Source organism: Equus przewalskii, chromosome 9 (genome assembly GCF_037783145.1).
Source record: "Equus przewalskii isolate Varuska chromosome 9, EquPr2, whole genome shotgun sequence".
Lineage (NCBI taxonomy): Eukaryota > Metazoa > Chordata > Mammalia > Perissodactyla > Equidae > Equus > Equus przewalskii.
The window spans coordinates 5,055,289-5,081,711 of record NC_091839.1 but is presented as its reverse complement, the minus strand read 5'-3'; the positions used below and the strand labels follow the sequence as shown (position 1 = coordinate 5,081,711).

The following is a 26,423-nucleotide window of genomic DNA, read 5'->3' as shown; positions in this document are numbered from 1 at the left end:
TGAGAATCTGGTCGTTGAAATCCCAAATCTTCCAGGACCCTCAGTTGCATCCCCATAGACTGTGTACAGATTAGAGCATGCTCCAGGAGCTTTCGGAACATATGGGAAATGGTTACATTTAAATCTGTAATATCAGTTTTTTCAGATTATCTTCTTTGATGCCATTTTTGAGAATGCGATTAACTTGAGCATCTTGAATTTCGTTTAAGTTTCCGATGTTTTTAGCATAGTACACCCATAGTGCCAATCAGTTGCTTTGTTAGCTTTTCTTTTGCAGAATTGATGCTTTAGATCAAGGGCCAGCAAACTTTCTCTTTAAAGGGGCAGACAGTAAATATTTTAGGCTTTGTGGACCATCTGGTCTCACACCGCTCAGCCCTGCTGCTGTGGTGGGAGAGCAGCCATGGGTGACGATAAATGATCGGGTGGCTGTTCGAGAAACCGACTTTCACAAAAACAGCCTGAGTTTGCCAACCCTTGATCTACACTGTTGTTGAGTAGTTTCTAAGTGCTAGTAGCCATCACTGCCAGCAATTTTTTTCCCCCGAAAGGAGTCACTGAGCCTAGAATTGGAATAGCAACAGCAGCAGTTGTGTTCCCACTTCTGCGCCTTTTCAAAGTTGGTCTCCCTCCTGAGACGCTGTTTCGTGTGTTCCATCTGTCTAAATGTCACCCAGAAAGCCTTCCCACTCAGCTCACAGTGCTCTCCCTCCTCTGGACTCTGCTGGCGTGCGGTTTGCATGTCTCATTTGCGGGTCTTGTGGTGTTTGTGCGTTCGTGGGTTTAGGGCTTCCTGCCAAGCTCCGGAGCGCAGCGTCTTGCCGCGTGCTCTGCACACAGTGAGTGCTCAGGAGCAGCCCTAGCACCCAGTGAAAGCTCTGCTCCTCCACCCACCGGGGAGGGACCATCCCAGGAGCGGGCAGTAGGACAGACACGTGATCAAGTCAGCAAGAACCACAGTTATTGTTTGATGGCTCTCATTTCTCTGAAAGGACACAGGGTATGTTGTGGTAATGGGAGTATTAGAAACCACAGAAAGGTTAGGGAGGAACCAAGACAGCATCACAGAGCAGCACAGACTGCTCCAGCAAGTACGTCATTCAGTCCTCAGAGCAGAAATGGCCAAAGGACGCTTTACATGCTGGAAATGAAGCCACCGCTTCCTAGCTGTGGGAGCCTGGTAAGCTGCTGAACTTGCTCAGTTTTCTCCCCTGTACAATGGAGATAATAATAGTATCTACCCATAAGGTCGATAGAGCATTGGATGAGTTAGAGCATGTAAAGGGCATAGAGCGGTGTCTAGCGCCCACTAAGCCCCAGTAGATGTTGGCTCTGGTTGTCATTTGACACACAGAGCCTGGCTTGAGTCAATGTGACCCCGAGCCCAGTGATGAGTTAGTGCAATGACGAAGCGAGCCGAGGACCGCAGACTGTAAAAGGAAGCCTGTCTCCTAGGCTGAAATTCACACCTTAAATATGCAGTTACCAAAAGATAATCTTACTGCGGATGTTTCTAAGACTAAAGGGATAAAACTTAACTACATTTCTGTTTAACTAAAACGTACTGAGTGATTCCCTATGCTGCATCCTGGGGGTGCAGAGATGGCTAAGCCGTGGTTGCTGACTTTAGAGACTTCGAGTCAGGGAGATGCAGACTTTCCTTATATTTGAGTAAGTGGCAGGATAGACAAACGATATTGTAAGAAGAACATTATCCTGGTTGAAGCGGATATTAAAGGGTGAAAGGGTATTAAAAACTTTAAACCTACAGAGATTCAGTTATGAGATTGCTGATTCAAGGGTACTGAAAAATGTGGCTCCTGAATCAGTCTTGGGGGAGGCTGGCTGTGTGTCACAGGAGAACAGTCTGCTGGCATTTTATATACGATGTGGGAAACCCGGGAGCTGCTCCTGAGCCTCCCTGGTTCTCAGCGAGGCCAACGCCATCTAACTGAAAGAATCGCTCCTCATCTGCCTGGCAGGTTCAGGAGGATGCGGCCGCCCCCGGCTGGTGTCTGTCTGCAGCAGAGCTTACCGGCTGCTCTGAAGGCAGAGAGGACTCTGGAGCGAACGTGCAGAGCACGTGTGATCTGGGAGAAATGTATTTCCCACGGGGACAGGGGCAGCTCTGCTGTCTGTAAAGGTGACTGATAAAGTATTTTTTTACATCTACATAGCACTTTACACGTCCTTTATTGTGCATGAAAGAAATAAAAATCTGATGTCAACAGACTGTGGATATCTTCTCTTCTTACAGAAAGTGATCCATCACGCTGTAATGAGAGGTAGGACATCTGATTGAATTTTCACCTTTGCTGTGGCAAGAGCTTCCGTGGGTCCTGTACCGGACGCAGCCTGTGCTCTCCCCTCTTCTAGATGTCGCCACCACAGCAACCAGTTCTGCACGGTGAAACCGTCAGCTCCTCCCTGCGCCTCTTGATTCCTGCCCTGGGGCCTCTGATGCTGGGCTGTGGGAGGCCCATGGGTACCTGTTCAGCACTCCCACAGGAGCACCTTGGAAGTGTAGGGGAGATAATATCCCCAGGGAAACCCTTAACTCGTGGGGGATGGGGCTGATGGATAGACGCTGCTCCTTTCTTCCCTGCAGCGGGGCAGTGGGCGGGGTTGGCGGTTCCCAGACACATTTCATCAAGCTCCTTGGGCAGTCCCATGGGATTGAGCCACCCATGTCTGCTGTGGTAGCCAACTTAGAAAGTGCCCTGGATTGGCTGTTCCTGTCTCATCCTCCTGTATCCGCACATCTGCCCTGTGTGATCACGAATGAAACCATGCTGCAGGCTCTGCTTTTTCAGGAGCCTGGATCAAGACAGGTCCCTCCTGAGCTTCTCTCATGCCCTTGGCGCCTCTTCATCACAGAAGGCTCTTCCTTTCTTGTTCACTGGGAATCTCCCTTGTGGCGATTTGAGTCTTCTCTGCCTCAGGAAGTGGTCCTCCCTGGGAAGTCCTCCCAGCATGGAACAAGGATATTTATGGAGGACCTTTGGGGCTGGAGATGGGAGGGGCCTTTCTTTTTCAAGAAAACTCACCCTTCAGGATGTTGGTCTTTTTGTGGCCTCCAAAAAGCCAGTTTTGAGATGGAAAGCTGACAAGGGACCCGTCAGTTTTCGGCTATGCCACTGACTCCTTCCCTGGTACACGAAATCTTGGCTTTGCTTATTTGGTGGAATATGACCAGAAGGGAGTAAAAATTACATATTTTTAATATTTTAAAAATATTACCCTTGTTACTCAGGCAGTGGAGTTCCAGCATAAAGAAAAAATAAATGTGAACCTCTTACAGAGGAACGGAAGCCAATGTGCATGAAAACACACACACTGGGTTTTTGGCAAAAATTGGCAGGACAATTTTGGGGTACTTCTTATAATATTTGGGAATTCTAGGTTCACCTCAACCAATACTTAGGATATTGATGCCATAAGTGCATCAGGGAGACCCGTCCTGGTATCTGGTATTCATATTAGCTGTTTGAATGATCATATTAAAGTAGCCATAGTAATAAGGGATTCTGGGAAGATGTTGGCACTAGTGGTGGCAGAGTTTTCTGATCTCTGCAAATTTACACATAAAAAGAGAGCACTAGATGGCAAAACCAAAAACTATGGATGACGTTTACAACAAAACTGGTGCCCAGGTATCCCCACAAACTCTAAAACACCAATGAGCAAAGACAAAGCGACAGCAGCCGCAGAGCTTTGGAGTATCGGTGTCCATGTGGACGAATGCAGAGAAAGTAACGGGGCATTTGGCCAACTTCAGAATAGCAGCACCCCAAAGTAGCCGACAGGGGTTCAAGGGAAAGTGAGCGGACCAATTTGAAAACCATAGCTGAGACCAGGAGAGGTCATGCCCTCTCCTCTCCTGCAGGGAGGGTGGAAGGGGCTGGAGCGGACTAGCCTGTATGGACGCTCTTAGCTTGTCCCTTCTAGGATAGGGCCTCATACTGAGAAGCAACTGCTAGGGATGGAAATTAAGTTGAGCTGAGTGGAGGCAATAGAGAGGAAGGAAAGAGAAGGTCCAGATAAAAGTGCTGGAGGGGAACAGAGACAGGACATCTCAAAAAGCAACCTCCAGGGCAAGCCCCACTGGCCTAGTGGTTAAGTTCGCTGTGCTCCACCTCAGCTGCCTGGGTTTTCTTCCCGGGCACAGATCTGCACCACTTGTCAATGGCCATGCTGTGGTGATGGCTCACATACAAAAAAAAGAGGAATATCGGCAACAGATCTTCACTCAGGGTGAATTTTCCTCAGGAAAAAAAAAAAAAAAGAAAGAAAAAGAAAAAAATCAACCTCCATATTTTTTAATGCTTCGAGAGAATGACAGAAGGGGGAGCTCTGTGAAATTAGAAAAGCTAACCCTTTCTTCTAAAATTTCTGGAAAATTAATTTCATATAAAAATGAGCAAGCAATTGAGGTCAAATCCCATACTGTTATTATTTTTAAAGGGAGATTAGAGAGCAGAATAGTATGTCTTCAGACAATGAAAACACACATAAAGTCGTGCCCACAAAACAAATCAAAACTCTCACGTTCTATTTCAGAGTAAGGTAAAGGACGCCAAGAAAATCATACAAGTCGTGAAAGAACAACATAAATCAGAATTAGAAAAACAGCAAAGCTGCCAGAACTCTTTTAAGAATAAAAGAAAACATCATTTTAGAAATTAAGACTAAACTAGAAGGAATAGAAGAACAAACAAAACTGTAGATAACGTCTTAAAAATAGTTAAAAGGAGGAAATTGTTAAAAATAAAAAATAAATGAGGCAAGAGATGAAAATATTCTAGAGGAAGTGATGAATGTTGAGGCCAAGATGGTGCAACCTGCAAAAACTGAGTCCTTGAGGAAGACGGCAAGGGGAGCAAACAAATGCTCAAAGCTGTAATTTTAGAAAAGTTTCTGGAATTTAAAAAATATTTGAAATTGCCTATTGAAAGAGCCCACCGCCTACTGAGAATATTGATCCAGAATGGACGTTAATCCAGAGTGAGCAACACCAAGACATATTCCGGTAAAGTAACTGGACTTAAAAGAAAAAAACTATTATGGTAATCACTCAAACTTATGCAGTAATGTATGTCAATTATATCAAGAAAACTGGACAAAAAATGGAAAACAATTCCTTTGGCTCCCTAAACGAGAAGCACAAGTGACTTAAAACGGAAAGTCAATTAAATTATTGACTTTTTTTCGCAGTAGCACTTTATGCTAGAAGAAAATGGAGTAGTATGTTTAAAATACTCAAGGAAAGGACATGCGAGCCAAAGATTTTATATCCAGGAAACCTGACTTTCAAGTATACAGGTTACTGTTATCAGTTTGCAAGACCTCAGAAAATAATGTTTCTATGAACCTTTTTTGAAGAATCTTCTAGAGAAAGAGCTTCAGACAACCAAAATGCCTAGAAAGGCATCAATATAAGGACTGGTGGTGAACATTAAACATATAATTACTTACAAATTTTAGACTAAATGAGGGTGAGAGGGAGCGTGGTATGTGATGGTATGTGCGCTGACGCTGTATGGTACAACTACAAAAAATGGAGGAGAAAGGAGAGAGCATATGCAAGATTATTTTAACTGTTCTCTGTAATTCGGTTGGCGGTGGTAGTATTAGCATCGTTAATCTGAAGATGTTGTGTAACTTGGGATAAAGAAAATGAGTAATTGTGAGATATTCTAATTGTCATCTATTATGTTTTAGAGAACCAGAGTAGAATGGTCTAGAAGTATAGAAGAAAGGAGACATAGGTAGAATACAGGCGAGATTATGTTAAAAAGCAGTCTTGAGTTTAAATGAGAAGTTATCAGTATAAACCCATAAGCTATTTTATTTAGAAAAATGTTATATGTATGTATGTGTGCATTTGTGTGTATATGTATTTCTAGTTCTGACTAATGAAAAGGCCTAGGACTGAGCGAGCACCCCCAGTGCCCAGATTGTAGCCTTACAATATCATTTCCCACTAAAGGAAACCAGGGATCTCGGAGAAATGGCTGGTTCCAGATCTGGAGCAGAGAATGTACAAGATGAACTGGAGCATCTTGTCTAGCCACATAATGAGGAAGCTAGCAGAGACTATAAGGACTCAGAAGCTAATTTGAAAAGACCCCTACTGGCCAAGTTTAGGACCATTTGAACTACAATAAGGGAAATATTTGTAATGGATCAAAGCTTATCACAGTATGTTTAAATCCATGAGTGCATAATGATTTTTAAAATAAAAACTCGGTTGGTCACCTTCAAAGAATGATAGGGGTCCAATTAATTATCTTGTAATTCATCAATAAAAGGAAAGATTCAAGCATTTAATCAGCCTTTTCTAGGTGACCTGGGACAGTGGCAACCAGACTGTAGAAGAGAGGAGGCATCTCTTTATAAAAACATTCCACCTAATAAGTAAAAAAGAATTAGAATTACAATTACAATGTCATCATTTTAATGAATTTAGGCACTGCACCTTGACAGCTGCTCACATCTGATAGAGAGATCATCAGACTATATGTGCCTCCTCTTGAAAGACCTCAGAACCACCTATGCTATCACCAAAGGGACTGAACCTGAGTCTGATCCAGCCTTTAGATCCAGCTACCAAGTTGTAAGAAACACATAGGAACATGTTGAATTACACCAAGGGTATCAATCAGCAAAACCAACCTGTGAACTCTACAGGTCAAATGCCCTAGGTTTTTCAACAGATAAATTGTAATGAAAAGCAAGAGATGGAGAGAGTCCTGTAAAATTAAGAGAAACCTAAAAGACGTATTAAATTTTTATTTATTTATTTTATTGAGTTAATGATAGGTTACAATCTTCTGAAATTTCAGTTGAACATTAATGTTTGTCATTTGTGTTGTAGGTGCACCACTTCACCCTTTGTGCTCACCCCCCACCCCACCTTTCCCCTGGTAGCCACTAATCTGTTCTCTTAGTCCACATTTTTAAATTCCTCACATGAGTGGAGTCATACAGAGATTGTCCTTCTCTATCTGGCTTCTTTCACTTAACATAATTCCCTCAAGGTCCATCCATGTTATTGCAAATGGAATGATTTTGTTCTGTTTTACAGCTGAGTAGTATTCCATTGTATATATGTACCACATCTTCTTTCTCCATTCGTCTGTTGATGGGCACTTAGGTTGCTTCCATGTCTTGGCGATTGTAAATAATGCTGCAATAAACATTGGGGTGCATAGGACTTTTGGAATTGCTGACTTCAAGCTCTTTGGGTAGATACCAAGTAGTGGGATGGCTGGGTCGTATGGTAGTTCTATTTTTAATTTTTTGAGGAATCTCCATACTGTTTTCCATAGTGGCTGCACCAGTTTGCATTCCCACCAGCAGTGTATGAGGGTTCCTTTTTCTTCATAACCTCTCCAACATTTGTTACTATTAGTTTTAGATATTTTTGTCATTCTAATGGGTGTAAGGTGATATCTTAGTGTAGTTTTGATTTGCATTTCCCTGATGATCAGCGATGATGAGCATCTTTTCATGTGCCTATTGGCCATCCGTATATCTTCTTTGGAGAAATGTCTGTTCATGTCTCCAGCCCATTTTTTGATCGGGTTGTTTGATTTTTTGTTGTTGAGTTGTGTGAGTTCTTTATATATTATGGATATTAAGCCTTTGTCAGATATATGACTTGCAAATATTTTTTCCCAGTTAGTGGGTTGTTTTTTTGTTTCAATCCTGTTTTCATTTGCCTTGAAGAAGCTCTTTAGTCTGATGAAGTCCCATTTGTTTATTCTTTCTATTGTTTCCCTTCTCTGAGAAGACATGGTGTCCGAAAAGATCCTTTTAATACTGATGTCAAAGAGTGTACTGCCTACGTTTTCTTCTAGAAGCCTTATGGTTTCAGGTCTCACCTTTAGGTCTTTGATCCATTTTGAGTTTATTTTGGTGAATGGTGAGAAAGAATGGTCAATTTTCATTCTTTTACATGTGGCTTTCCAGTTTTCCCAGCACCGTTTGTTGAAAAGACTTTCTTTTCTCCATTGTAGGCCCTCAGCTCCTTTGTCAAAGATAAGCTGTCCATAGAGGTGTGGTTTTATTTCTGGGCTTTCAATTCTGTTCCATTGATCTGTGCACCTGTTTTTGTACCAGTACCATGCTGTTTTGATTACTGTAGCTTTGTAGTATGTTTTGAAGTCAGGGATTGTGATGCCTCCCATTTTATTCTTTTCTCTCAGGATTGCTTTAGCAGTTCGGGGTCTTTTGTTGCCACATATGAATTTTAGGATTCTTTGTTCTAATTCTGTAAAGAATGTCATTGGGATTCTGATTGGGATAGCATTGAATCTGTAGATTGCTTTAGGTAGAACGGACATTTTAACTATGTTTATTCTTCCAATCCATGTGCATGGAATGTCTTTCCATCTCCTTATGTCATCATCCAATTCTCTCAGAAAGGCCTTGTAATTTTCATTGTATAGGTCTTTCACTTCCTTAGTTAAATTCACCCAGAGGTATTTTATTCTTTTTGTAGTGATTGTGAATGGTATCGTGTTCTCGAGTTCTTTTTCTGTTAATTCGTTATTAGAATATGGAAATGCTACTGATTTATGCAAATTGATTTTATACCCTGCAACTTTGCTGTAGTTGTTGATTACTTCTAAGAGTTTTCCACTGGATTCTTTGGGGTTTTCTATATATAAGATCATGGTGTCTGCAAACAGCAAGAGTTTCACTTCTTCCCTCCCTATTTGGATTCCTTTTATTCCTTTTTCTTGCCTGATTGCTCTGGTCAGGACCTCCAGTACTATGTTAAATAAGAGTGGTGATACAGGGCATTCTTGTCTCGTTCCTGATTTCAGGGGGATGGCGCTCAGTTTTTGTCCCTTGAGTATGATGTTGGCTGTGGGTTTGTCATATATGGCCTTTATTATGTTGAGGTAGTTTCCTTCTATGACCATTTTGTTCAGAGTTTTTATCATAAATGGCTGTTGGATCTTGTCAAATGCTTTCTCTGCATCTATTGAGATGATCATGTGGTTTTTATTCCTCAGTTTGTTGATGTGGTGTATCATGTTGATTGATTTGCGGATGTTGAACCATCCCTGTGTCCCTGGTATGAATCCCACCTGATCATGATGTATGATCCTTTTGATGAATTGCTGAATTCTGGTTGCCAAAATTTTGTGTAGAATTTTTGCATCTATGTTCATCAGTGATATTGGCCTGTAGTTCTCTTTTTTCATGATGTCCTTGTCAGGCTTTGGTATCAGCGTGATGTTGGCCTCACAGAATGTGTTAGGAAGTGTTCCATCTTCCCTAATTTTTTGGAATAGCTTGAAAAGGATAGGTATTAAATCCTCTCTGAAAGTTTGGTAGAATTCCCCAAGAAAGCCATCTGGTCCTGGGGTTTTATTCTTTGAGATGTTTTTGATTGGTGTTTGAATCTCTTTCCTTGTGATTGGTCTGTTCAAATTGTCTGCTTCTTCTTGAGTAAGCTTTGGGAGATTGTAGGAGTCCAAGAATTTATCCATTTCCTCTAGGTTATCCATTTTGTTGGCATATAATTTTTCGTAGTATTCTCTTATAATCCGTTGTATTTCTGCGGAGTCTGTTGTTATTTCTCCTCTTTCATTTCTGACTTTGTTTATTTGAGCTTTCTCCCTTTTTTTCTTTGTAAGTCTGGCTAGGGGTTTGTCAATTTTATTTATCTTCTCAAAGAACCAGCTCTTTGTTTCATTGATCCTTTCTACCACCTTTTTCGTTTCAATAGCATTTATTTCTGCTCTGATTTTTATTATTTCTCTCCTTCTGCTGACTTTGGGCTTTGTTTGTTCTTCTTGCTCTAATTTGGTTAGGTGCAGTTTAAGATTGCTTATTTGGGATTTTTCTTGTTTGTTAAGATGTGTCCGTATTGCGATGAACTTTCCTCTTAATACAGCTTTTGCTGTATCCCATATGAGTTGGTATGGCATGTTATCATTTTCATTTGTCTCCAGGTATTTTTTGATTTCTTCATTAATTTCTTCAATCATCCCTTGCTTGTTCAGCAGCATATTGTTTAGTCTCCACGTCCTTGTGCCTTTCTCAGCTTTTTTTTGTAATTAATTTCTAGCCTTATAGCAGTATGATTGGAGAAGATGCTTGTTATTATTTCAATTTTTGTAAATTTGTAGAGGCTTGCCTTGTTTCCCAGCATATGGTCTATCCTTAAGAATGTTCCATGCACACTTGAGAAGAATGTGTATTCTGTTTTTGGATGAAGTGTTCTATATATGTCTATTAAGTCCAATTGTTTTAGTTTTTCATTCAGCTCCACTATTTCCTTGTTGATTTTCTGTCTGGATGATCTGTGCATTGATGTGAGTGGGGTGTTGAGGTCCCCTACTATTAGTGTGTTGTTTTTAACGTCTTCCTTTAGGTCTGTTAATAGTTGCTTTATGAACTTTGGTGCTGCTGTGTTGGGTGCATAGATATTTATAAGTGTTATTTCTTCTTGATGAAGTGTCCCTTTGATCCTTATATATTGTCCCTCTGTGTCTCTCTTTACCTGCCTTATTTTGAAATCTGTTTTGTCTGATATAAGTATTGCAACACCTGCTTTCTTTTGCTTGCTATTAGCTTGAAGTATTGTAAAGACATATAAAATTTTTTAAAAGGGCATGGCAAGGTGTATATGAGGGGTACACACTTGGTGACAAAATCACCAAAAAAAAGCAAAGCCAGGATATTGGTTCTTTTTGGGAAATAGGATGGAGCTGATGCCGGGACAAGGCACACAGAGGGATTTCTGGGGTTGCCTGTAAATTTGTATTTCTTGACCTTGGTGCTGGTTACAAGGTTTGTTTGTTTTTAATAATGATGTTTATTTTATAATAAAAAGGTTATAAAAGAAAAAAGTAATGAGAAGGTGACTAAAATACTTTAAGAGATGTATATAGTGATTTTGTTCTATTAAGGCCCCATATTGGGGGTTTTCTGGTCTAGGCAGACATTTAGCCCCACAAGACCCAAATCAACCATGTTTGGCACTGTTTACTCACTCCAGTGAGTCATCCTCTTTGCCTCCCTTCCTCCACACAAGGACAGCCTGGGAACATGCTGACCTTCCACCTTGATTGGCTTTCCAGGGGGACAGAGCAAGAATGTTAACCCAAGGTCAAATTTGTCCATAAAGAAGGTGAAAGATATTTTTGTTTAGTTCTTTGTTTTTTAAACCCATTACTTACACCCTCTGAGACTTAGAGAACCATCATCCTTGCATTTATTTTTACCACATGCCTTTCAAGGTACCTCATGTATAAACTAAGGCAGATAAACAAGGTGAGTATCAAGGCCTCTTTCAGCTCTCATAGTCGGTATTTGACATAGAAGAATATTCACTTCTTACTCTTCATATGGAGATAATATGAAACAGAGAGGTTGAACGGAATTTTCCAGGTCACACAGAGAGCTGGAGGCTCTGCTAGGCCACCTGGTGAAATTTATTGCCAGTGTAATTCCTCCGTTTGCTTTGTTTTCAATGCCATTCTAGAAATGGATTTTATTTATAATTTTTTTGCAAGGACCTGAGAAGAAGCGCATCGTTTCTGAAGCATAGGAATTCAAGGTATATTTGGAATGGTGTGTTCTCTGATTCAAACCCCTGAAACACCAGAAGAGCTTTTGACAGAATTAGGACATGGGAAGCAAAAAGTCAATTAAAGCGGATTTTTTTCAAGAGCCACATAAATGTTATAAAAGTGCCACATACTTGAGCCATTTTAGCAGTTTTCCATCTGCTTTTGTTGTCTCAGAAAGAAGGAAGTTTTTCTGACATTTCTCTGAATCGTCTTCAGTGACTTTTGGATCATCACAGTGAGTGGGGTGGTCCTAATTCTCAATGTTCCAATTTGACTCTGAAGTTTAGAGCAGGATGCACTAATTCATTTGATTAGTTTCGCCCTCTTTTGGCTTGAAAAAGAAAAGACTGTGAATTCAAGTAGCATTGCGGGTTGTCCTTCAAATACGTTTTCCACAGGCACCCATCTCTTTGGGGGCATAAACAGGCTGTTGCTGAACAGACAGACATTCAGGAGATTCTATAAATTGAATCTTCCATCTTCTGCTAATATGGCTTTTGGCAATAAAGCCATTATCATGAAGCGCCATAAAAGGCATCTTTTTTTTTTTCATCTGTTGCCTCCTCAGCATGGGGTTTATTGCTGTTTAGAAGTCTGATTGCTAAATGCTAAACTAGTCAGGTCACCCTGCAGTAAGTGGATAGATGGCTCTCTGATATGCCACCTGCTGTCCTTTGGGACAACTGGCAAATTTTTTGGTGGCGAGACCTAAACTGGCAACAAAGCCATGCTCCCTTATTTTTAATCGCCGGTTGGACATTGGCTAATTGGCACTAACGAAGGTCAGTAGACGCGTAGTCTATGAACTGATGCAACTTAGGTACTTATTAATTACCCATTGGAGTCTGGTGCTGTGAAAAAAATCTAGAGCTGGATAAAATAGAAATTCTCCTCTCAAGAGATTTACACCAAAGTCGGGGAAAAAATACTGAACAATAAGAAACATTTGAGAACCTCCAAATGCCCAAGTCCATTCATTTTGTAAAGACTTGACATTACACTGGGCACTTTGTTAAGTGCTCTTTAGATGGTTCCTGGTTATCATTATTATTAGAACCACAAAGGTAGGATTTTAGAGTGAACAGAGGGCGGGCTGGAGTATCGATAATGTCCAAAAGGAGGAGGTCTTTGGAGAATCGAGGGGGTTTGCACAGAGAAGGAGTGTGAAGGGAGCACAGTGCAGATTAGTCAATTCTCAGTTTAGGATTCGGTGTTCTTGTGTCTAAGTCATTCTTCCACCTGCTTTCCACCTCCCAAAAGTTTGTTCTTGTTGCTTCTATTATTCATCCTCTTCTTGTGGCTTTGTCTCTTTTTTTTTTTTTTTTTTTTGAGAAATTAACTTTACTATGGTTTTCGTGAGGTTTTCAGAGTAAAAGTAGATGTGTATGTTCAAATTATCATTTTAATTTTTTTAGAGATTTTTAAAGAGAACTTTTTAAAAGAGAAGTAACTTCATTTTTTTTTGAACAGATACATACTCATTGTTTTTAAGAAAATCAAGCAGAGGCCAGCCCAGTGGCGCAGTGGTTAGGTTCGCACTTTCTGCCTCTTGGCAGCCCGGTGGGGTTCACCCGTTTGAATCCCAGGTGTGGACATGGCACCACTTGGCAAGCCATGCTGTGGTAGGCTTCCCACATATAAAGTAGAGGAAGATGGGCACGGATGTTAGCTCAGGGCCAGTGTTCCTCAGCAAAAAGGAGGAGGATTGGCAGCAGATGTTAGCTCAGGGCTAATCTTCCTCAAAAAAAAAATTTCTTCTTTTATATTCTGGAAAAGATTGTGTAGAATTGATATCATTTCTTCTTTGAATGTTTTGTAGAATTCACCAGTGAAACCATCTGGGCCTGGAGATTTCTTTTCCTGGAAGATTTTCTAAACTAGGCATTCAGTTTCTCTAATAGTTTTATGACTATTCAGAATATCTGTTTCATCTTGAGTGAGTTTTGATAATTTGTGGCTTTCAAACATTGGCCCATTTGATCTAAGTTGTTGAGTTTCTGTGTGTAGAGTTGTTCTTAGTGTTCCTATCTGTAGTGATATCCCTGTTTCATTCCTGATATTGGTAATTTGTATCTTCTCTCTAATTTCTTGGTGTATCTTGCTAGGAATTTCTCAGTTTTATTGACTGTTTCAAAGAATCAGTTTTGATTTCATTAATTTTCTCTATTATTTTCTCTTTTTACTTTCATTGATTTCTGCTCTAATTTTATTGTTTCCTTCCTGCTGTTTGATTTGCACTTAGTTTGCTCTTCTTTTTTTAACTTCTTAGACATAAGATTAGATTATTGACTTAAGAGCTTCTTTTCTTTCTTTCTTTCTTTCTTTTTTTTTAAGGAAGATTGTCTCTGAACTAACATCCACTGCCAATTTTCCTCTTTTTGCTGAGGAAGATTAGTCTTGAGCTAACATCTGCACCCCTCTTCCTCTATTTTGTATATGGGATGCTGCCACGGCATGGCTTGATGAGTGGTCCCTGCCCGGGATCTGAACCAGTGAACCCCAGGCTGCCGAAGTGGAGTGGGTGACTTAACCACTATGCCACCAGGCCGGCCCCAAGAGCTTCTTTTCTCATATAAGCATTTTACACTATAAATTTTCCACTAAGCACTGCTTTTTTCTTTTTTTGAGGAAGATTAACCCTGAGCTGACATCTGCCGCCAATCCTCCTCTTTTTGCTGAGGGAGACTGGCCCTGAGCTAACATCCGTGCCCATCTTCCTCTACTTTATACATGGGACGCCCGCCACAGCATGGCTTGCCAAGCGGTGCACGGGTCTGCACTGGGGATCCAAACCGGCAAACCCCAGGCCACCGAATCAGAACGTGTGAACTTAACCACTGCTCCACTGGGCTGGCCCTCCCACTAAGCACGACTTTAACCACGCCCCGCAAATTTTGAAATGTTTATCTACATATTCTTCTAATTTAGAATATTTTCTAATTTCCTTTGTGGCTCTCTCTTTGACCCATGAATTATTTAGGAGAATGTTGTTTAATTTCTAAGTTTTGAGGAAGGGATTTTTCCTTTTATCTTTCCATATTGATGTCTAGTTTACTACAGTTATAGTCAGAGAATATAGGCTATATAATTTTAATTCTTTTAAGTTTGTTAAGATGTAGTTTATGACCCAGGATGTGGCCTAACTTGGTGAATGTTCCCCGCACCCTTGAAAAGAATGTGTATTCTGCTGTCCTGAAGTGAAGCCTTCAGTAACGTAGATTTAGATTCCGTCAGTCGATGGGGTTGACTCGTTCTCCTGCATCCTTGCTGATTTTCTGTTTACGAGTTCTGTTAACTACCGACAGAGTGTTCACGTCTCCAACTCTAATTGCCGGTGTGTCTATTTCTCCTTTCAGTTTTGTCAGTTTTTGCTTCGTGTATTTTGAAGCTCTGTTGCTACATGCATACACATTTGGGATTGTTATGTTTTCTTGGTTAGTTGATACTTTAATCATGGTGCAATGTCTCTTTTTATCTCACATAATTTTTGGTTCTAAAATCTACTTTGTCTAATATTAATATAGCCATTCCTTCTTTTGATTAGTGTTATCATGGTATATTTTTTCCATTCTTTACTTCTAACATATCAAATTATTATATTTGAAGTGAGTTTCTTTTAAATAGCATTTAGTTGGATCATTTTTACCCATTCTACTTGATTTATCTTTTAATTGGCGTGTTTCGATTGTTTACATTTAATGTAATTATTGATATGTTTTGATGGGTCATTTTATTGTTTTCTGTTTGTTCCTTCTTTTTTTATTTTCTGTGTTTACCTTTCCTGCCTTCTTTTGGGTTATTTAAACTTTAAAAGAAAAATCTAACTGACAGTTCTAAGAAATAACATGAAGAGACCTCTTGTACAGTTTGTCCATTTCCCCCAATGATAACATTTTGCGAAACTATAGTATAATATCACAATCAGGATATTGACATTAAGACAGCCTACTAATTTTATCAGATGTCCCCTGTTTTACTTGTGTTCATTTGTGTGTGTATGTATATTACGTTCTGTACAATTTCATTGCCTGCGTATGTGTGTGTATCCACCACCCTAGTCAAGATACTGAACAGTTCCAACACCACGAGGAGCCCAAGGGTCCCTGTGTTTCCCTCTTATAACCATGTTCACCTTCTTCCAGCTTCCCCTGCCCTAATCCTTGGCAGCCACTAATCTCTTCTCCATTTCTAAAATTTTATTATTTTAAAAATATGATAAAAATGGAATCATACAGTATATAACCTTTTGGGATTGGCTTTTTTTGCGCAGCATAATTTTCTGGAGATCCATCCATCGTTGCATGTATTATTAGTTTGCTCCTTGTTATAGCTGAGTAATATTTTATGGTATGTAGGTACCACCATTTGTTTAACCACGCCTGCAGAAGAACATCTAGGCTGATTACAGTTTTTTGTAATTACAAATAAAGCTGCTATGAATATTTTTGTAATATTTAAAGGTTTCAGTATTCCATTTTAGTTTAGCGGTTTTGGTTTCGATAATATCTCAGTATAATTTCATTGCTCTAGGAATTACAATAAACACACTTAACTTTTCAGTTTATCTAGAATCAATATTTTACTACTTCCGGTGGAATGTAGAAACTCACCATCATATAGATTCTATCACCCCTCTGATGTTATAGTTGCCTTATGTAGTAAACCTTTATCTACCCTGTTGGATTCAGGCTGAAATCTTCAATCAGATCTATGGGTTATGGTTCCAATGGCAATTCCGTTTGCAAAGCCTTGGCAGTGCTATGGGATTTGCCCCCATATGCATTCCAAGCTCGTAGGGTTTATTTTTGTTTTTATTTTGTTATTGTTGATAACAAAGATATCTATTAGACAAGTGGAAGAGTGAATTTTAAAGGAATTGATTGGAAATCTGATGTTTGGCTTTTTCAGCTCATTGGTTTGAAATAGAGCTTTTCGTTAATGTTAGAAGATATGTATAACTGATAAAGAAGACATTCAGATTTTTCTGTCTCTTTATGTTAACCAAATAAAAAGTACCTTAATTTGTTCACTCTATAATAATAAAACCCTTTACATGCTTTTATGCCTTAACATTAGTTCTTTAGATTTGATAATTGCAGGCTTTCTTTCTTATACGTCAACATCTACACGTTTCTTTTTGAGAAGAATTATTTTTATTTCACTCTTTTTGGGATTTCTGCTGTCTATCTTTACTAATTATCTACGTACCATTTTGCCAAGTGTCTTTAGAATGGTGAAAGCTTTGCTGAATAGAAATATCTATTCTAGACTAGTAATCAGCCCCAATAGTTGGTTTTTAAATATTTTCGACTTTCCTTGTTCTTTTTATTTTATTTCGTCATAAGCATCGACCTTTAACTTAACGCCTTTATGAGAAAGGAGAACCTGGAGTTCAGAACTAGATTTATCCACAGGTACACTGCTTTTAACTTTCACTTTTTATTAACAAAGCTAATGTGAAAGCAAAGTGTTTTCTGTTGCCAATTTAGCTTCTTTAATTAAAAATGAAAGTTATAAGGTAGAAGTGCCATGGGTGAAGTTCTAATGTCATCGGAATGGGGAAAACGGGTTTAAAATTGAAATTGTTGGCCTGGTGGTGACTCTGTAGTGTAGCAACAGGAGTTTTGACACTTTATTTAATGGAAAACGGATACCAGTGCCTTAAACTCTTCCAGTATTACCTTCTTAAAATTATAAAACTATAAGAGGCATGACTATGAGAAAAGCTCTGATGAAAGCCAAGGCTGAAAGATTAAAGCGTGAGTACTTGGGGTTTCAAATTCTAAACGAACGTGTGTTCCCGTTCGTAAATGAGGTCAGGCAAAGCAGAGTTCCTCCTCACTTTTACCAACCCCGTAAAGCTGGCAAGTGTCCGAAACAAGCAATCATGCTGGAATATGCTGCTCCCAATTATAACAGAAGCCCAGTGAGAAAGCCCTGGTATAGTCTTTGCACCAGTGGGAGTGGCTTTAGGAGTTTTAATTTTTGGGGGGTGAAAAGCAAAATACTCAGAAAGGTACTTTTTATGGAAAGTCTTAAGATCCCCTTCCCCCCACCCTGGCCAATTTACAATTATATCAGAAATTATCTTTTCAAACAGTAGTTTCCCGTTCATGAAGACCTCAACTTATTGAGATTGGCGTAACTGTCGCTGCACAGTCCACTCAGTAGAATTTCTAATATTTTGTAGAATTATTTTCTTTTCCCCCAGAAAAAAACCAAGTGCCATACCAGACATGTCATTTTACAAAATATTAATAGATTTTTCCAATATCAGTATTATACACAGAAGTATTTCAGGCGTACAAAATGTTACATCTACAAAGACTTTAACATAAAAATGTCCTCGGCTCAGGGCTCACAGTAAAGTGTAATAGTGAAACTCAATTAATTTCACGGTAATTTATCATCCTTAAAATTTAAAGCAGGAGGAGGTGAAGGGTCTTTCAGTCAAGTTCCTTCCTCATGTCTTCCAACAAGAACTGAAAGCTGAAATTTAGTGAAAACAAACTAAAATATGGTATATCTGTGTGTGTCTTTATCAGGCACCTTTTTCCCCAAGCCCACAGGTTGGTCCTTCTTGACTTTCTTGATGAAAGCTGTAGACGCTGAGTCCCAACACCCACACCCCACTGGCCTTCAGGGCCCAGAAAGCTGGAGGCACCCCATCCTCTCCCAAGTCAGACCCTAGGCTCAGCCTGTGGTGTGACAAGGAAGGGGCTGTGGGCCCCTCTGTCCCGCCTTCATAGGGCAGAGTGGGCCGCACACAACAGGAAAGAGACTGCAGCCCTGGCCTGAGTCTCTGAATAAGCGTCACAGCCTTTCCAAGGCCACCTCACCTTCTGCTCTGTTATTGCTTTGATTGAGCTGGTAGGGAATTCTTCCTCCTTACCCCACCTTCCAGGGATGGCTAGAGAATGGTCTCCACCCACTTCACCTGGAAATCCACAAGGAGGACGCTCGGGTCCTGTTGACGTCCGGGTATGTTTCCAGCGGCTTTGCAGGTTCGTCTTGGGTGTGATTTCCAGTACTGTGCTTTTCTGCATTTTCCCCAAGCGATTCATTAGTATTTTCCTGTTGTAGAGGGTTATTAATATCCAAATTAATAGTCAAGGAAGCATCCAAATTTAGGGCAGCGGTTTTTCTACAGGAAATTGGGTTAGTTGCTTGCTTTCCTAACAAACCTCATTTTGCTGCATTTCAAATTTTTAAATTTATTTTAAGGCATAGCTTTATTGTTTTTATCTGTTTATAAAATGAAATACATACTCATTGAAAAATATTACGAAATCCTGAAACATATAAAGACCTGAAAAATATAGAGTTTTGGTAGCAAAAACTATCCATCATTCCACTTCTTGGGGACAGTGTCTCTTTTCATTTGATTTAAATCCCTTTTTAGGTAACTAGAAATACAGCCGTCTCTAGGTGCGTGGTCCACAGCTATACTCCTCAGAACATTCCCAACTCCCTCGTCCCTCTGCTGGCCCAGTACCCCGCTACGTCGGCCCTACTTTAATGTTATCACCGCAGACCTCAAGTGGGTCCTTAGCACAGCCCAGTGTAGGAGTCCATTTCCCAGCGGGTTCGCTCTGCCACTCTCCAAGACCACTCTTTTATGCCTTCTTATCTCTCCTCCAATCTTTAACACCCTTTCTCTTCCTCACATTTAAATAACGACCTCGTTTCCTACATCTCCTCCTTGCTCCTCTATTTTCATTTTCTTTCTTTTCCCACCAGTTTCGTACAAGGAGGCTCTGGTGAGGCAGGAAGGAAGCAGTGATGAGACAAGAAGCTGATTTCCGTCAGCAGCTCTAGTAACTGGGAGGGTCCGGTGCCTATTATCTAGAGGAGGAAAAGCTCGTGTGTGTCAGGAGGCAGTTTGTACATCAGAAGCTGCCTGGGACAGCTGTGTGTTTGATGGGGAGGGTCCAGCCACTGCAGTCAGGAAGGGGGACAGGCACTGGTGGCAGTCATGGGGCAGCTCAGGGCTCCTCTCTGGGGAGAGAGGGGAGCCCCCATTAGTCCAGCACCAGGAGGCTCCTCCTTCTGCCAACAGTGAAGCTGTCTCCTCTCCCCTCACATCTCCGCGTGGGTGTCAGTGTCCAGATTCACGTCCCTCTGATGGAGGTCTCTGCCCTTGATCCGTGTAAGCCGGCACAGTGTGGCTTAGCATTCTCCATTTTGTCTGTATAAAACGTGTTGCTAATAAATACAGATTAGAACCAGGCAATTTTTTTCTTTTGGAATTTCAAGTCAAATATTTTTTGTTTTTCGATTTCTTTTTTATTAAGGCCTAATTGACATACAATTTATATTAGTTTCAGGTGTACAACATAATGATTCAATATTTGTGTATATTGTGAAATGATCACCACAGTAAATCTAGTTAATATCTGTTACCATACACAGCCACAGGATTTTTTTGGTTGATGAGAACTTTTAAGATCTACTCTCTTAGCAACTTTTGAACATGCAAAATAGTATTATTAACTATAGTCACCATGCTATACATTACACACCCATGACTTATTTATTTTAAAATTAGAAGTTTGTACCAGGTGAATCTCTTTACCCATTTTGCCCACCCCTCACCCCCAGCCTCTGGCACCCACCAATCTGTTCTCTGTATCAATGAGCTTGGTTTTGTTTTTCGTTATTCCATGTATAAGTGAGATCATAGAACATTTGTCTTTCTCTGTCTGATTTATTTCACTTAGCATAATGCCCTCAAGGTCCATCTTATTGTCACAAATGGCAAGATTCATTCTTTTTTATGGCTAAATATAATAATGTTTCATATATATGAATGTATATTTTTTCTTTATCCATTCATTTGTTGATGGACACAAGTTGTTTCCATATCTTGGCTATTGTAAATAATGCTACAGTGAACATGGGGGTGCATATATCTTTTTGAGTTAGTCTTTTCATTTTTTTCAGATAAAAACCCCGAAGTCAAATTGCTGGATCGTGTGGTAGTTCTATTTGTAATTTTTTAAGGATCCTTCACACTGTTTTCCACAGTGGCTGCACCAAGTTACATTCCTACGAGTGCACAAGGGTTCCCCTTTCTCCACATCCTTGCCAGCATTTGTTATCTCTTGTCTTTTCAAGTTAAACATTATTAATTTTTATTTTCTTCTTTACGTAGCTCTTTAGGTCCTAAGTATATCAGCACGTGCTAAATAGCATGGCAGAGGGGATCCTGCACATGTGGCTGGCATAGTTATGTGATAGATGTGGGAAGATCTGTTAGCAATAAGGATTGACCTCATTGTCCAAGAGATTTGGGGACTGAAAGTTGGGCACCACAGGATATTTTGGGATCCAGTAAGTGGGAAATGTGCGTTATGCACATTTCTTTTCTGGCTTTATAGTGGCCACTTCTCTATCAGATGAGTTGGGTTTCCTGGAAAGAAAAGATTGGGGGCACAGATTTACTTAGAGGGCCTAATGAATGTGGCGGACTCAGTGTACAGCATCTTATACGGAAAAAAGAACAGAAACATTTTTAAACTTAAGAGTTAGCCGTATTATAAGTAAAGTGGGTTGATTTTTTTAAACCTACAGTAGATTTTATTTAAAACTGAATATTTAGCAGTCGATTGGGTAAGCCTAAAGGCTTGACATTACACATCTATGAATTTAGGCCTTGCGTTTGACACCTTGGGTCCTATGCTCCTTCCTTTGCTATTTTTTAACTTACTGCAACAGACGAGGGGCTCTTAAACCATCTGTTAACCTTTCCTTCTCCTTTTTTTAACCATATAGAGACGCTCAAGGCAAGAGGACCCACAGCCAGCAAGACTGAAACAAAAAGCAAAGGAGGTGAGCATGGCTAGAGATCATCGGGTTTGACATTTCAAGGTTTGAGCCTATTAATTTTTTATGCCCTGCTACTTGTATATCGTTAATAAAAATCTGACGAAAAACTTTTTAGGATGTATTTGTTGCTTTGGCTTTGATCTTAATGTTTGCAAACTAATACATTAATACATGTGAAGCCTTAAGGAGTTTTTCTAAGAGAATATTTCCATACATTATATTTTCATTTCCATTTGAGGTAGCTGGGCCTCTGTGGGGTTGTTGATGGCAGCGGCATTCGATTTTGGTGGGAAATGCATCTCTTTGCCTGCCGTTAAACGTTACTTCCTGGGCACTTGAAACCTTGTCATCAATATTTTACCCAAATCCGCTTCCGTAAGAGCCCGCACTTCTAAGATGTGTTGCCATTTCAAATTCTTCATTTTGAAAAGCTATGTGAAACTCTGTTTGGTTATTTGCGATAGTAAAACTAGTTCCAAGTCCCGGAGTCACAGGGCTTGCTGTCTGACTATGAAAATTTCACATGGATTCGGCCGCAGGGATCCGCTCAGCTGAACTTACCCATCTTCGCTTTCTTTAAGGTGCCCGTTCTGGAGGCGCGGCGTCTGGACGAACTAATTGAGTTGTGGTGAGCTCGCTTGTCTGGAAATGGAAGTCGTGCCAATGAAACATGTCATTTTGTTACTTATGTACATGTCCCCAAATGCAAAATGTAGGCAAACAAAATGTTCCCTGAAAACTTCTAAATAGCATTTGAGCCTTGATGTTCTGATGAATAATTAGATTCTATTTTAAATTTTTCTTTATAAAAAAATAAGTAGATATGAAAGCTGAATGATTACTTATTAAAAAGTGATTGCTAACCCAATTTTGAACACTTTGAGTGACACGTGGGAGCTGTTGAAATGACTCTCTAAGTTGCACTTTACTCGAAAGTGACTGAAATTCTTTGAATATTTATGATTTATGTCGAGTACGATACAACCTTCGGTAGTTTTCAAATTTTTATCCTTGTCTATCATTTTCTGATTTATGAGTGGTTAATTATTCAGATAAATGTGAAGTACCTTTTTCTTAGAGGAGAGGGAATGGATAAAAGCATCCTACACAGGAAAGCAAAATTAACTCGCTATGGTGATCATTAAAATAACCACCGATCAGATCAGAGTGATTGTTATGGAAATTTCTTTTACTATGGTTCCAAAAAAGATGAAATTGCTATAAACATGGTTATTTTTTAGATCCACTAGAGGGAGTAATGCTGTACAGATGTATATTTTTTAATGAAAAAGATTTATTTGTCTCTGAATTAGCAAAGAAATTTGCGGTAGAAGAATTACCAGAATTCAACAACTGTGATGGTTTGTCTCGCTCTTTATTTAAGAATGTTTCGCGGTGGCTAATTTCAACTTGAAACCAGCTTTTCGGTGACAGAGGGGAGTGCTCTATACTTTGACGCATTTGTCCTACTTCTTTCTCTCTATCTAATGAAATTCCTTAATTTTTAAATTCTGCTTATTGTCCTGAGGCAATTTTGATATGCAAATAAGCTTTAGCATGAAAAAAACGGAAGCTTTTGAGATTTTGACTTTCATTTTTTGTACAGATTATGTGTTTGGTACAGTAGCCCCACAACAGGGAGTAAATGATGACAACCTCGCTTCTACTGTGGCTTTCAGGAGCAAGTGCTGACTGCAGACCCTGCCCCCAGACCTCCGGGGGGTGTCCCCAGCCAGGGCTCCAGCTCGGGGTCAGTGATGCCCTCCCAAACAGATTTCTTCTCATCTTCTGTCTTCCACGAAGCAACGAAGCTTCAAATTTGAATGTGTTTTATTTTTCAAAACTTTAAGAATTTAAAGTAATCCATACACATGCTTTTACAAATTTTAAGAAACACTGAAGGGCTTATAATGAAAAGCAGACTCCAGGCACAACTTCCTTTCCTCTCGTATCACTCCTCAGAGCGGCCACTTTATAAAATAAAGCTTTTATTGAGGTGAAATTTACATGCAGTGAAACGCACAGTTAACAGTCTTCAGATAAATTGGTGTTGGTACCGTTGTGCAACTACCACCACACTCAAGATACAGGTCATTTCTATCCAGAAAGGGCCCTCATGCCTCTTGTCAAAGTTAATTCACAGGAGTGACCATTAAAATGACCACTGATTAGAGCGATAGCTATAGAAATTTCTTTTACTATTGTTTCAAAAAAAGATGAAATAATAATAAATAAGGTTATATTTTAGATCCACTAGGGGGAGTAATGAAGTCCAATTTATCAGTTTCTCTTTTCTCTCTTATGCTTTTAATATCATATCTAAGAAAGCACGGCCTAACCCAGGTCACTAAAATTTACCCCTATGCTTTCTTCTAAGAGTTTTATAATTTCAATTCTCACATTTAGGTCTTGATCTGTTCTGAGTTAAATTTGATGTATGGTGTGAGATAAGTGTCCAAATATAGCCTTCTGCATGTGGCTATCCAGCTGTGCCTGCACCATTTATTGAGAGGATTCTCTGCCCCATTGGATTGTCTTGGTACCCTTGTGGGAAATTAGTTGACTGAGAATGTACAGGTTTATTTCTGGACTCTCAGTTCTCTTCCATTGATCCAAATGTCTATCCTTATGCCAGTGTCGCACCGTCTGGATTACAGTAGCTTTGTACCAAGTTTTGAAATTGGGATATATCAGTCCTCCAACTTCGTTCTTCTTTTTCCAGATTGTTTAGTTATTCTGTGTTCATTGGATTTGCATAGGAATTTTAGATCAGCTTGTCAACTTCTGCCCAAAAAAATGCCAGCTGGAATTTTGGTGGGATTGCATAGTCTTGGGTAATTAGCGGAAAATTGCCATCTTAACTATCTTGACCCTTCCAATGCATGAAGATGTAATGTCTCTCCATTTGTTTAGATCTTCTTTAATTCTTTCAACAATATCTTGTAGTTTTCAGAGTATAAGTTTTACACTTCTTTTGTTAAATGTATTCCTAACTCTTTTTTGGATACTATTATGAACGGAACTGCTTTCTTAATTTCATTTCAGATGTTCATTGCTAGCATGTAGAAATACAATTGACTTTTATGTGTTGATTTTCTATGCTGCCAACTTCCTGTACTCATTTATTAGTTATAGTCCTCTTTTTAAAAGTGGATTCCTTAGGATTTTCTGAATACAAGATTGTGTTGTCTGAGAATAAAGATGGTTGTATTTCTGCCTTTTCAGTATGGCTGCCTTTTATTTCTTTTTCTTGCCTAATCTCCCTGGCCAGAACCTCCAGTGCAACGTTGAACGGAAGAGGTAAGAGTGGACATCCTTGTCTTGTTCTCAATCTTGGGAGGAAAGTGTTTGGTCTTTTGGTTAGCAGAGATTTTTAATTTTGATGAAGTGCATGTTATTGATTTTTCTCTTTTACATTTAGCGCTTTTTGTGTTCTAAGACATCTTTGCCTACATTTGTTCTGTACTCCAGTTCCAACGTGGGGAGACAGTTTCACACACCAGTGAGCAATGCTCCGACACCAGCTGGGTGTCCCACAGTTCAACTCAATTCTGACACTGTCTGCGCTGAGATAGCATTAGATTCCACAGGTTAAGGGCTCAGTCCCACAAGACTTCCCTCCACTTCAGGTGCCAATCACAAGCCCAAGTTACCCGTGCTTCTGACTGACCCGATCAGCTACAGATTGGAGGTTCCCAGGACTCCCTCCTTGGTTCTGACTAATTTGCTACAGCAGCTCACGGAACTCAGGAAACCCGTTTACTCACTAGATTACTGGTTTCTTGTAAAGGATATTAAAGGATACAAATCAACAGCCAGATGAAGAGGTACAGAAGGCGAAGTCCTGAACAAAGGAGCTCTGTCCTCCTGCAGTGTGGGCCTGGCATGGTTGCATGTGGAAGTGTTCTGGTTCCCCAGCCTGGAAGCTCTCTGAACCCTGTCCTTTTGGGTTTTTATGGAGGCTTTATTACGCAGGCATGGCTGACTAAATCATTGGCCATTGGCAACTGATTCAACCTCCAGCCTCTCTCCCCTCCCCAGAGCCAGGGGATGGGGCTGAAAGGTGTGACCCTCCAATCACGTGGTTGGTTCTCCTGGCAACCAGCCCCATCCCTAGGAGCCTTCCAAAAGTCACCTCGTTCACGTAACAGGAGACACCTTTATGGTTTTCATCACAGGAAATCCCGAGGGTTTTAGAGTTCTGTGCCAGCAACAGATTTGAAGACTAAATATATATTTCTTACTATAAATCACAATATCACATTCTACTTCAAGGTTATGAAGATTTTTTCCTATCTTTTCTGTAGCAGTTTTGTAGTTTATCTTATAAGTTTAGGTCTATGATCTATTTCAAATTAATTTTTGTATAGTTGTTGATTTCTCCCTTTACTTCTGTCATTTTTGCTTCATGTTTTTTGAAGTTCTGTTATTAGGTGCATACATGTTTAGAATCCCGATGAGTTGTCCCTTTCATTATACAATATTTCACTTTATCTCTAGTAGTACTCTTTGTCTTGACATCTACTTTTCTGATATTAAAATAGCCATTGCAGCATTCTCATGCGTGCTGTTTGCATGGTATGTATTTTCTCACACTTTTACTTCCAATCACACTTTATTTTATATTTAAAATGCGTCTTTTATGGGTAGCATATAATTGGGTATTGCTTTTATATATGGTCTGACATTCTTTGCCATTTAATTGAAATATATGCTTCATTTACATTTAATGCAATTATGGGCGTGGTTGAGTTGAAGTCAACCATCTTGTTGTTATTTTGTTTTCTTCTTTTGGCCTTCATTCCTTCGATCATTTTATCTTGCCTTCTTTTGAATTAATTGAATGTTTTTGGAGCTTATTTTATTTCCACTATTGGCATTTTAGCTACACCTATTTTTATTATATACTAGTGGTTATTCTAAGGCTAGACTTACGTATCCTTAATTTATCAAAGGCTGCTTAGAATTATATCGTAACACTGTTCACGTAATGCTTCACAC

At 39.7% G+C, this 26,423-nt stretch overlaps 1 long non-coding RNA gene across 1 annotated transcript; it reads left to right on the top strand.

Moving 5' to 3' along the window:
* The first annotated feature begins 953 nt into the window (after positions 1-953).
* On the top strand, positions 954-24,646 carry LOC139073449 (uncharacterized). Its single transcript, XR_011522197.1, has 5 exons — positions 954-1,180; positions 1,983-2,143; positions 2,258-2,285; positions 21,369-21,425; positions 22,004-24,646. It is a non-coding gene; the product is annotated as an uncharacterized lncRNA (long non-coding RNA).
* The last annotated feature ends 1,777 nt before the right edge of the window (positions 24,647-26,423 follow it).